This window comes from Pelodiscus sinensis, chromosome 2, assembly GCF_049634645.1.
Source record: "Pelodiscus sinensis isolate JC-2024 chromosome 2, ASM4963464v1, whole genome shotgun sequence".
Lineage (NCBI taxonomy): Eukaryota > Metazoa > Chordata > Testudines > Trionychidae > Pelodiscus > Pelodiscus sinensis.
In genome coordinates this window covers 192,179,766-192,192,015 of record NC_134712.1, presented here as the reverse complement: position 1 = coordinate 192,192,015, position 12,250 = coordinate 192,179,766, and the positions used below count along the sequence as shown (strand labels likewise).

The 12,250-nt window shown below is 45.1% G+C and overlaps 1 long non-coding RNA gene across 1 annotated transcript in view; it reads left to right on the top strand.

The window, feature by feature from the left end:
* The window catches only part of LOC142826829 (uncharacterized), a 96,160-nt gene extending 84,202 nt beyond the window's left edge, over positions 1-11,958 (top strand). The window contains exons 2-3 of the long non-coding RNA XR_012901087.1: positions 8,737-8,860; positions 11,851-11,958. This is a non-coding gene — a long non-coding RNA (uncharacterized LOC142826829). The remainder of the gene's footprint in view (positions 1-8,736; positions 8,861-11,850) is intronic.
* The last annotated feature ends 292 nt before the right edge of the window (positions 11,959-12,250 follow it).

Below are 12,250 nucleotides of genomic sequence, written 5' to 3'. Positions count from 1 at the left end.
TCCTTCACCTCAGTGGGCCACAAGATTGAAATCGGGCATGTGCACTAACCATGAACCTAAGAATAAGATTAACTATATTAATACATGACATGCTGAATATTTCAAAATAAGTAGAAATGCTTCAGTCACTCATACTGTAATAGAACTGTCATCAGTTTCAAATACGGAAAAAAGAAACATTCACACTTTACAATATCAAATCCCTCTTTCATGTCTCCTCTCCCAAGCATGTCCCATCCCTACTCTTCCTCCCACCCTCCCAGCACTTCTGGAGCACCATTAATGGCTGATTTGTACCCTGTCCCCACTCCTCCCCCTACCTCTCTGAGCTTGAACACTGTGAATCAGCTGATTCATGGTGCTCCAAAAGTGCTAGGACGGAGGGAGATGAATAGGTAAAGGTGGGGCCCACAGCATACAAGAGCCATGGGGAAAGGGGGCAGGGTGGGAGTGTGTGGGCTGCACTCCAGTGGTCCCACAGGCTCCAGGTTGCCCACCGCAGGAGTAGAAGATTGAGAAAAAAATAAAGCCTTAACTATATTTTAAAAATCTTCAAGAGATTAGTCTGTAACATGTCTGAGGTGTAAGGGTGGCTGCTTGAAAGAATTTGTTTCAGGTTAGGGGGTTGTCTGTAGGCAAGGGCTGGCCTATCTCCCAAGACCTGTGAGACTGAGGAATCATTTTCCAGCATAGGTTGTAGATTGTCAATGATATGCTGGAGGGCTGTGTCTACACTGGGCCACTTATTCCGTAAAAGCAGCCGCTTTTCTGGAATAACTTGCCAGCTGTCTACACTGGCCGCTTGCTTTTCCAGAAAAGCAATGACGATCTACTGTAAAATTGTCAGTGTTTTTCCGGAAAAACTATGCTGCTCCCGTTCGGGCAAAAGTCCTTTTACGGAAAAACTGTTCCAGAAAAGGGCCAGTGTAGACAGCATATTAGTCTTTTCCGCAAAAAAGCCCCGATCGCGAAAATGATGATCGGGGCTTTTTTGCGGAAAAGCGCGTCTACATTGGCCATGGACGCTTTTCCGGAAAAAGTGCTTTTCCGGAAAAGCATCCGGCCAATGTAGACGCGCTTTTTCCGGAAATACTTATAACGGAAAACAGTATTAAGCATTTCCGGAAAAGGGTGCCAGTGTAGACGTAGCCGAAGGGTTTAAGGTGAGGGCTGTAAGTGATGACCAGTGATGTTCTATTATTTTCCTTGTTGGGACTATGTTAAAGTAATTGACTTCTGGGTACTTGTTTGGCTCTGTCAATCTGTTTCCACATCAAAAGCTATGTCTGGGACATATCCAGTCTATTTAATTAGCCTCATTAACATGGGTCCTACAATTGACAGGTACTTCTGATTTTTATATATATATATATATATATATATATATATATATATATATATATATATATATATATTGGTTTCTGTTATTTGTGCCCTAATTCATTTCATGAAGTGAGTTTTACCCTTGAAAACTCGTGATTCTATGTATTTTGGTTAGTTGCTAAAGTGCCATTGCGGAGAAACTAAATTATTTCTTTGCTTCGGTCTTCACGGCTGAGGACATTGGGGAGATTCCCAAATCTGCACCGTCCTTTGTGGGTGATGAATCTGAGGAACTGTCCTGGATGGAAGTGTCATTAGAGGAGGTTTTGGAACAAATAGAAAAATTAATGTTAACAAATCCCCGGGACCGGATGGCATTCATTCAAAGGTTCTAAAAGAACTCAAATGGGAAATTGCAGAACTATTATCTGTGGTTTGTAACCTATCCTTTAAATCGGCTTCCGTACCTAGTGACTGGAAGATAGCTAATGTGACACCAATATTTAAAAAGGGTTCTAGAGGAGATCCTGGCAATTACAGACCAGTAAGTCTAACGTTGGTATCGGGCAAATTAGTCGAAACAATAGTAAAGAATAAAATTGTGAGACATGTAGAAGAACATAATTTGTTGGACAAAAGTCAACATGGTTTCTGTAAAGGGAAATCATGTCTTACTAATCTATTAGAGTTCTTTGAAGGGGTTAACAAACATGCGGACAAGGGGGATCCAGTAGATATAAGTATACTTAGATTTTCAGAAAGCCTTTGACAAGGTCCCTCACCAAAGGCTCTTGTGTAAATTACATTGTCATGGGATAAGAGGGAAGGTCCTTTAATGGACTGAGAACTGGTTAAAAGACAGGAAACAAAGGGTAGGAATAAATGGTAAATTTTCGGAATGGAGAGAGGTAACTAGTGGTGTCCTTTTCAACTTATTCATAAATGATCTGGAGAAAGGGGTAAGCAGTGAGGTGGTAAAGTTTGTGGATGATACTAAACTGTTTAAGATAGTCAAGACAGAAGCAGCCTGTGAAGAACTTCAAAAAGATCTCACCAAACTGAGTGATTGGGCAACAAAATGGCAAATGAAATTGAATGTGGATAAGTGTAAAGTAAAGCACATTGGAAAAAATAACCCCAACTATATGTACAGTATGATGGGGGCTAATTTGGCTACGACAAATCAGGAAAGAGATCTTGGAGTTATCATGGATAGTTCTCTGAAAACTTCCACACAGTGTGCAGCGGCAGTCAAAAAGGCAAATAGGATGTTAAGAAAGGGATAGAAAATAAGACACAGAATATCTTACTGCCCCTATATAAAACTATGGTACGCTCACATCTTGAATACTGTATACAGATGTGGTCTCCTCACCTCAAAAGAGATATTTTGGCTTTGGAAAGGGCAACTAAAATGATTAGGGATTTGGAACAGGTCCCATATGAAGAGAGGCTAAAGCGATTAGGACTTTTCAGTTTAGAAAAGAGGAGACTGAGGGGGGATATGATAGAGGTATATAAAATCATGAGTGGTGTGGAGAGGGTGAATAAAGAAAAGTTATGTATTAGTTCCCATAATAGAAGAACTAGAGAACACCAAATGAAATTAATGAGTAGCAGGTTTAAAACTAATAAAAGAAAGTTCTTCTTCACACAGCACATAGTCAACCTGTGGAACTCCTTGTCAGGAGGCTGTGAAGGCTAGGACTATAACAGAGTTTAAAGAGAAGCTAGAGAATTTCGTGGATAGATTAGGTCCATAAAAGGCTATTAGCCAGGGGATAGAAATGGTGTCCCTGGCCTCTGTTTGTCAGAGGCTGGAAATGGATGGCACGAAACAAATCGCTCGATCATTGTCTTTGGTCCACCCTCTGTAGGGCACCTGGCACTGGCCACTGTTGGCAGACATGCTACTGGGCTAGATGGACCTTTGGTCTGAGCCAGTACAGCCATTCTTATGTTCTTATGCCACAGGACCACTTTTTGTTTTTAACTATATTTAGTGAGGCTCAAACTGTGAGGCTGGTCTAAGGACTATGGCAGCTCTGTGCTATTAATCCACAAAACATATTTCAGGACAATTGGAAGAGTAGTCTTGGAACAATCTCATTCATTTGTCTTCACCTCAGGCAGCTGGCTTTTCAGCTGATAGGGATCTTGCAGACTCTGTCAATGGCAGCAGAAGTGGATCTGCCCCCTTCAGCCATGAACTGATCTGTAGTGTTTCCAAAAGCCCAGGGATGTATGGATATGGATCTTCTGGACCCTAAAGCCTAGCCCTGGGTAGACTGTAAGGGACTGTGAATAATCTATAATCGCTAGTTAAAATCAGTGAAAGCTTTGAACCTGGAGCATGAAAATGAAAACTAATTACTCTATTAACATGGAAAGGTGCATTAAAAGAATGAAAGCCATGGTTCCCATCTTTCCGCCCCCCCCAAATTAGATGGCCTACTCTAGGCTTTTCCGGTTGAGAAAAAGCTGGCTCTCACTGAGAGATCATCCAGTTCAGAGAAACGTCATCATTTTCAGGGGTTTATTCAAATTGGATGGAATTTCCAAGGCCCACGAGGTTGGCCCATCACCAAAATACCAGTATTTACACTACGTGAATTTGATTCCTCTCTTCTGAAAGAGATTCTCTGCATACTATTGGGGATGGCATATGCTACGTCTAAGGGTGTCACTCCAGCTCAAGGGTTGCAGCATGTTTTCTGCCTTTTCTTCAGCATGTTTCCTTAATTACTTTTGATGAAAGTGCAAAACCTTTCCACAAGGTTCCCCGGGACTGTGAAGACTGGTGCAGAATGCTTTCACTGCCCAGCAACAGGCACGAGTCAGTCACTCCTTCTGCCTGAAGCCATGCGTTCGGCTGTGCTGTAGTGCTTTTTAGGCTGATAGCAAACATCACAGACCTTTAGGAAAAATGGTTACATCTGATTAAATTATTTAAAATCTCCAGAGTTACATCTCTTTTTATGGCTTTAAATTGACTCACCTGTTAATTCAGAGTGTTCAGATTCCTCTAAAATTTTATTGTATTTAAACTATAGAGGCATCCAGAATGGAACAGTGAATTATGAAGCAGCATAGAGACGTACCATTTCTCATTAAAAAGTCTTTACCACAATTAGATAGCTCTCAGATGCATTCTTTCTGTCTGTGTCGCAGTTCAATTGCTATTTTTACTATTCAAATGTTTTGTGAATTGATTTTAATTTCTATTACCTTGTCTCTGACATTTCCTCTGGGCTCCGGGGCTGCTGGGTGTAGGGCAGATGCAGGAGGGAGAGGAAGAAGATTAACTTAGCATTCAGGGATGGTCAGCCTCCTGATCTCCCCAGAAATGCTCACTTTCTTCTTTGGGGGGGAAGGAGGGCTTCTCTCCCCTCTAGGTGCTGGGGAACAGAGTCTCAGGTATGCTAAGGCCCCTTTGTGCTGCTGTGGCAGCCTGAGGAAGCCTTAATGAAGGCAGAAATACCGCCTTGAAAATTCTTTCCTTTTTAAAGAGAGCTTCCCTGTTCAGTGTAAAGCTGATACAAGGACTTTGTATCAGCCTACTCCCCACTGCAGAAGGGTGTGTGTTGGGGCCTGGACAGACTAAACTCTACAATGGCTAGTCTCTGATTCCTGGGGCCTTGTGAAGCAGAATATGAATTAAGACTAAGGGGTGGGTGGGTACTTGCCCAAGTGTGGAATATCAGGAACACAAAGGTATTTTAAAGCCCCTTCCTTCCTTCCTTCCTTCCTTCCTATCTTAAGTGTAAGAATGGAGTGACTGAGGGTATGTCTACACTACAAATTTAATTCAAAATAACAGCCGTTATTTCCAATTAACTTTAATAGGGTCTACACATACAAACGGCCATTTTGAAATAAATTTGAAATAGTGGAGCCCTTATTTCAAATTTGGTAAACCTCATTCTACGAGGAATAACACCAAATTCGAAATAGCTAATTCGAAATAAGTGCTATGTAGACACTTGTTTCAAATGAGGGGGCCTCCAGCCCTTCCTAGTTTCCCCTGGTGGCCACTCTGGGCCAAACCAGGAAAACTCTTCTCCTCTTCCCCAGCCCTGGGGCTCTTAAAGGGGTAGAATCTGACCACTAGGCACGTGCGAGTGCCAGGCCTGCCAGCAGCTGCAGACCATCAGCCAGTGGCAGCTAGCTGTCCCCCACCCAGTACCCCAGACCCAGGGGCCAGCCAGGGGCTGTAGACGGCGCGCCCCTTCATGGAGTAGTGCAGACATCATGGACCTCATTGAGGTTTAGGGGGAGGCCCCCAATATCCATGATCTCCGCACTAGGCGGAGGAACGCGGCCATCTACAGCCACATAGTAGCCACCATGGCCAGAAAAGGCCACAGGAGTACCCAGGAGCAGGTGCACCTGAAGCTGAAGGAGCTGTGGCAGGCACATGCCAGGGCCACCAGGAGTGGCACCGCAGCAGGGGCTGACACTAGCCCTACTTCCCCACCCTCGACCGAATCCTGGGGGGCAGGGTGGTCCATGCCAGCCCAGGGGGGCAGCGAGCCGGGATCTGAGGACCCTGACCTGGGTGCAACAGAGGGGCTACCACCAGCTGTCCCGGCACCAGAGTCTGCAGGGTCATCCGGGGAGGCCATACCAGGTAAGTGCCAGCACTGTCCCCTTCCCGGGGGGAAGGCGGGGAGGGAGACCAGGGACCTAGCATGTGGGCCACGCCTCCCACGGATCATGCAGCCACCTGTGCATCTGCAAGCACGTGCCATACCAGCCTTGGGCAGGAGGCTCCAGCTGCGTGATACCCAGGGGCCGTGGCCCAATAGGCACACGCGTGTGTGAAGAGACCTGACATGCTCCTGACCCCAGGGTGGGACCTAGCAGTATGCTCTCCCTTCACACGCCCCCTCTGCACAGAGGCAGGGAACATCTCCCCACCTCCCGCCCTGGCCACACTATACACAGCACAGGGGCATGGGTGCGGTCTTGGGGCAGCTCCCAGTCACGGGGAGAGCCAGACATCCTGACCATGGCCTCTGTTCAAGCACATCGGCTCTGACAGTGCAGGGCACGGTCGCTTTCACGTCGCGGGGGAGGGCTGGGCATCATCCACTGTGTCCCCAGGGAGAACTGACCACTTCTTTTCTTTCTCTACAGCTGCACCAGCTGCTCGTGCAGGGTGCACCATCCCACAAGCTCCCACACCTGCGGCCTAAGCAGGACCACCAGCATGTGTCAGGGGTACCAGGACCAGCACCTGGGGGCCCCGTGAGCCCTGCACTGCACCATCCAGGCTTGGATGCAGGAGGACCTGCAGCTCCGCCGACAGCAGCTTGCTAAGGACCGTGCCATGTGCTCAAACCTGCAGGCCCTGCTGCAGAGCATGCTGCCCCGTGCCGGTTCTACACCTGCTGCCCCCACAGCTACTGTTCCTCCTCCCACTCCTGCCCCCCCACCTCAACCTCTGCACCCCCAACCTCAACCTCTGCACCCTCCTCCCCATCCCCCGGGGATACTGAGGCCCCTGCACCTGCCATGCTAGGAGACATGTGGCCTGACGAGACCCCCACCCCTGAGCCCTGAGCTACCCCTCTCCCTTCTTCCCCTTGCTTCCCCCTTCCAGCTCCCTCCTCCCAGGTTTCCTCCTCCCCTCTCCCACCCTCTCTCCTCCATGAGATGCAGCAGAGTCCCCGGGAACAGGTCTGGTTCCAATTTGCAGAGTGCTATGGTGTCCCGAGTGAGGGCAAGCAGAGCACTCCGAGACACAAATGTTTTGCTGTCCCTCAGCGAGGTGGACCAGCAAGCAGAGAAACCTGAGAACTGTCTGTCCGGGATCAGGGGTCGGGTCCCTATAAGCACAGCCCTCGGCTAGCCTGAGGCAGCAGTCCCACACACTAAGTCCAACCCTGGTGCCCTTTTGGCACTGGTTCTGGCGAGCCTTACCTTCGATTCAGGGTCCACTCAATGTAGACGCGCTATTTCGAATTAGAAAAATGCTATTTCGATTCAGTTTTTGTGTCTAGATGCGTTATTTTGAATTAGCTTATTTTGAATTAACTAATTTGAAATAAGTTAATTCAAAATAGCGGTGTAGTGTAGACATACCCTGAGATACAGGCTGTTGATCTTCTGAGGGAAGGACATATGTGTATCTCTTCCCCAATCCCCCCACCCCCAACCATCTGTCTGCACATAAGGGAATTTGTATCCCTGTTCCCCCTCTCCCCCACTAACTAATTATAGAGCAGTACAAGTGTTGCTCCTTTCCTGCCCCTCTTTCCTCCCACTGTCCATACATGTGAGGCATTTAAAGCAGTAGTGACTTGTGATCGTCTGCCTTCACACAACCTCTGTTGACTTCTCTAGCATGGTTGTTCACAATCCCGGTTCCTACTGGTGACATACAACCCACTCCTGTTCTCTTTAAGCCAGGTACAAATTCCCATTGGTTGTTAATGGTGCAAGCAGCAGGAAGAGGGCTCCTCCAAAAAGAAATCAGATCAAGACTGAATTGTTCAGCTGGACCCTGAATTTTTCCTAAAAAGTGGAGTCATAAATTCCAGCCATTCTAAAATGCTCACACTGGCAAGAAGTGACGGACTCCTCTCTTGTATGCAGTAATAAATGTATATCCCTGTAATAAACAGTTAAAGAAATAACTTGTGTTTATTCAAATTCTCAAATAATGAATATGTATCATGGAGCTAATAGGCCAGTTGGAGAAGCTGGGCTGAAACCAAGATCTCTGTGTTATTTGCAGACAGATGGGGAGATCTATTATTCTTATTCATTATTTGCCTTGTGCTGCCAGTGTGTTCAGTATTATATAAACATGGAGTAGACAAGGTCCCTGCTCCCAGGTGTTTATAGTCTAATTAACAGTCACTCTCCTAATTGTCCTATTACTTGGGTGTGAGTGTATGCAGTGTAGATGGGCAAGCAGCTACAGCAATGTTGCAGGAAACTTCTATTTTTCAGAGATAAAAAACACCGGTTGCATAAATGATAAATTAGTCATAGCTAAAAACTTGTGGCCTGATTCTCCCCATATAGGATGCAGGTAGTTCCTGCAAATGTCAATGGGAGTTACTCGTGTCCTGTGGCAGGAGACCTGGCCTTCTAGTAATGCCTAGTACAGGCCACAGAGCCTCTAGTAATAGAGTTTGGCTCTGCTTCTGCAGACCACAGTCTGCCTGTGTACATTTCCTTAGTCTGTCTTCAAGTAACCCTTTCCATCTAGAAAGCACAGGGTCAAAGGAGTTGTAACAACTTAAGTGGATGGAAATATATTTTGCTTTTTTGTTCAAGAGACATGTAGATTTGGATCACCATCAGTCACTTTCTCCTGCACCCCGCAGTTAAGTTTCACCTCAGTCATGTGAGCACAGTCAGCATTTTTAGTCTTACTGTAGTCCACTTTCTCTTTTTCAGGTAACTTGGAGTGTGCTGGTTTCAGCTGAAGATGAAGCTTCTACCTTCAGCCTAGTTTTCACCTAGAAGTGTCCCTCTAACTTTGCTAAAACTAAATCTATCCCATCTGAAAACTCCCACTCTGGTATGAGATCAAACAAATTCTTTTTGAAATTAATGCAGATTGCACAAGAAACTTCAGATATGTGGTTCAAAAAAAAGGAGTCTCATTTTCAAGATTAGGTGCACACATACAGACAGGTATTAATCCTCCCACCCCCAATAGGCAGGTGTACATATTCACACACATATAGGTGAGGAGTTTATACCTAAAATAAAAAAATATGGTTCAAAATATTTAGCATTTCTTGGGACGTTCTGTAATCTCTTTTTAGGGCTTTGTTTCTCAAATCTCTTAGCCTGGAAGCTCCAGATTTGTTGTGTTGGCCTCATTGAGTATTGCCACCTTTGGTTATTTTAGGAAAGTTATTACATGCTGTTTGCTTGAACATTTTAACTCCTACATCGTCCCAAATTCCTAGATGGTCCATTGACTGCAGATGATGGTCCTTGGTATAATGCCAGTATTGTAAAAGTGTCTGTAGATGTTGGAAGTGCAGAAGGGGAAGTCCACTGTGTCCAGGTTGGAAAGAAGAGAAAACAAGATGGTGTATGACGGCTTGTTTGGTAGAAGTGAAAGGAGAGTGTGGCAAGAAACTTTGCTGGCAGAATTTCTAAGGTGTGTGGTGGAGCTTCTGAGGGGCTGCGTCTAGATGGAAAGTTTTTCCGCAAAAGCACCTGCTTTTGTGGAAAAACTTGCCAGCTGTCTACACTGGCCACTTGAATTTCCACAAGAACACTGACTTCCTACTGTCTGAAATCAATGCTTCTTGAGGAAATGCTATGCTGCTCCCGTTCAAGAGGGCCCGCGCAAAAGGGCCGGTGTAGACAACACGGTATTGTTTTGCGCAAAAAGTCCCTGATGGCGAAAAAGGCGATCGGGGCTTTTTTGCACAAAACCGCGTCGAAATTGGCATGGATGCTTTTCCGCAAAAAGTGCTTTTGTGGAAAAGCATCCGTGCCAATCTAGACGCTCTTTTCCGCAAATGGTTTTGTTTAATCCAGAGTTGATTGTGTCAAACTTGAAGATGAACTGTAGCTCAGCAGTTTCTCTTTGAAGTCTGGTCCTGAAGTTTTTTTGCTGCAGGATGGCTACCTTTAGATCTGCAATTGTGTGTCCAGGAAGATTGAAGCCAAGCACTGAGGTACAACCGCATATGCTCCAAACCCTCAGACAGAGACCTACACCTACAAGATCTTCAACAAGCATTCTGTAAACTGCGATACCCACACGAGGAAGTGAGGAGACAGATTGACAGAGCCAGATGTGTACCCAGAAGCCTCCTGCTACGGGACAAGCCCAAGAAAGAAACCAACAGAACACCACTGGCCATAACCTACAGTCCTTAGCTAAAACCTCTCCAACGCATCATTAGTGATCTACAACCCATCCTGGACAATGATCCCTTGCTTTCACAGGCCTTGGGAGGTAGGCTGGTCCTTGCCCACAGACAACCCGCCAACCTGAAGCATATTCTCACCAGCAACTACACACCGCACCATAATAATTCGAACTCAGGAACCAATCCTTGCAACAAACCTCGGTGCCAACTCTGCCCACATATATACACCAGCAACACCATCACAGGACCTAACCAGATCAGCCATACTGTCACTGGTACGTTCTCCTGCACATCTACCAACGTAATATATGCCATCATGTGCCAACAAAGCCCCACTGCTATATACATCGGCCAAACTGGACAGTCCCTACGTAAAAGAATCAATGAACACAAATCTGATATTAGGAATGGCAACATACAAAAACCTGTAGGGGAACACTTCAATCTTCCTGGACACACAATTGCAGATCCAAAGGTAGCCATCCTGCAGCAAAAAAACTTCAGGACCAGACTTCAAAGAGAAACTGCTGAGCTACAGTTCATCTTCAAGTTTGACACAATCAACTCTGGATTAAACAAAGACTGTGAATGGCTTGCTAACTACAAAAGCAGCTTCTGCTCTCTTGGAATTCACACCTCCAGATCAGCTGCTAAAAGTGGGCCTCATCCTCCTTGATTGGATCCACCTCGTCATCTCCAGCCTGATCCTGGCCTGCATATTTATACCTGCCTCTGGAAATTTCCACTACATGCATCTGACGAAGTGGGTCTTTGCCCACGAAAGCTTATGCACCTACACTTCAGTTAGTCTATAAGGTGCCACAGGACTCCTCGCCGCTTTTGCAGATTCAGATTAACACGGCTACCCCTCTGATACTTGAAGCCTTTAAACTTCTCTCAGAACTGATGGACTTTTACTTTGCATTTACAGGTGTGAGAAATGTGTTTTCTCTGTCTTTCAGTGAAATTTAGGTGTCAGTGAAGAGCTGATTATACTGACAGATACCTTGTTTCACTTTTAGTTCTGGATTTCTCATTCTTTTCTTTCCAAGTACCCAGTAACTTAATTTGCTCAAAATATAAATATTAAGCCCAGTTGCACAAACTCAAAAACATGTATTTGCCATCTATTAATAGTCTGCTTCCTTTCTGGTAACACAGGAAATCGCATACAAACAAGTGCACTGATAACTGTGATAAACAAGTTGATGTAGTGCTTATTTTACTGCTTTCAGACTTCAAGACTGCAAAATAAATCTCTGTTAAGGTGAAGAAAGAAGAAAATAGAAAAGTAGGCAATATGCCTTTGAGAGAAGGCACATTTTAGCTAATCAACACTGTTAATAAGAATAAAGATTCAGGCCAAAATTCAGGTATTAAATCCATATTTACATACATTTATTGGGGTGACTTTCTGAGGTGCAAAGGGTCACTTTCCCCACAAAACCCTAAGGGAACATCAATAAGAAATGAACTCAAATCACAACATTTGGATCCAGAGATGCAGGATGTTGGGTTACTAGAAACTGATACCAGCTACAAACTGTGAATACAGATTTGTATTCTGCCCCCTTCAGTTCTGCTCCTCATACCACCAAAGTTAGGGGGTGTTTGTATTTTGGGTTTTGGTTTAGACCTACTTCTAACATTGAGTAAGAATTCTCTTCTCCAGGTACATAATTATATCTAACATCTCCATGGAGCATCGCTATAACCATTGCCTTCCTGTGGCATTCTTCAGTGTCCTTTTCATCTGCTATTCCATATGCTTGTATAAGGTAAGAGTTTTTTTCTCCCACTACTTTCTGAAGTGTCTGGCTAAGGGTTTGTCTATATGGGAAGCTATTCCACAATAACCTCCTTGTCGACATTCTTCTTGTGCCGTAAGGCTATGTCTACAGTTGGATCTGGGGGCAAGAGGGATTGGACCTGTTAGTATTTGGGGTAGCTAACTCATGAGGTCTATAAAATCATGACAGGTATGGAGAAAGAAAGTTATTTGCTTGTTTCCATAACATAAGAACTAGAGGTCACCAAATGAAATTAATAGATAGCAGGTTTAAAACAAACAA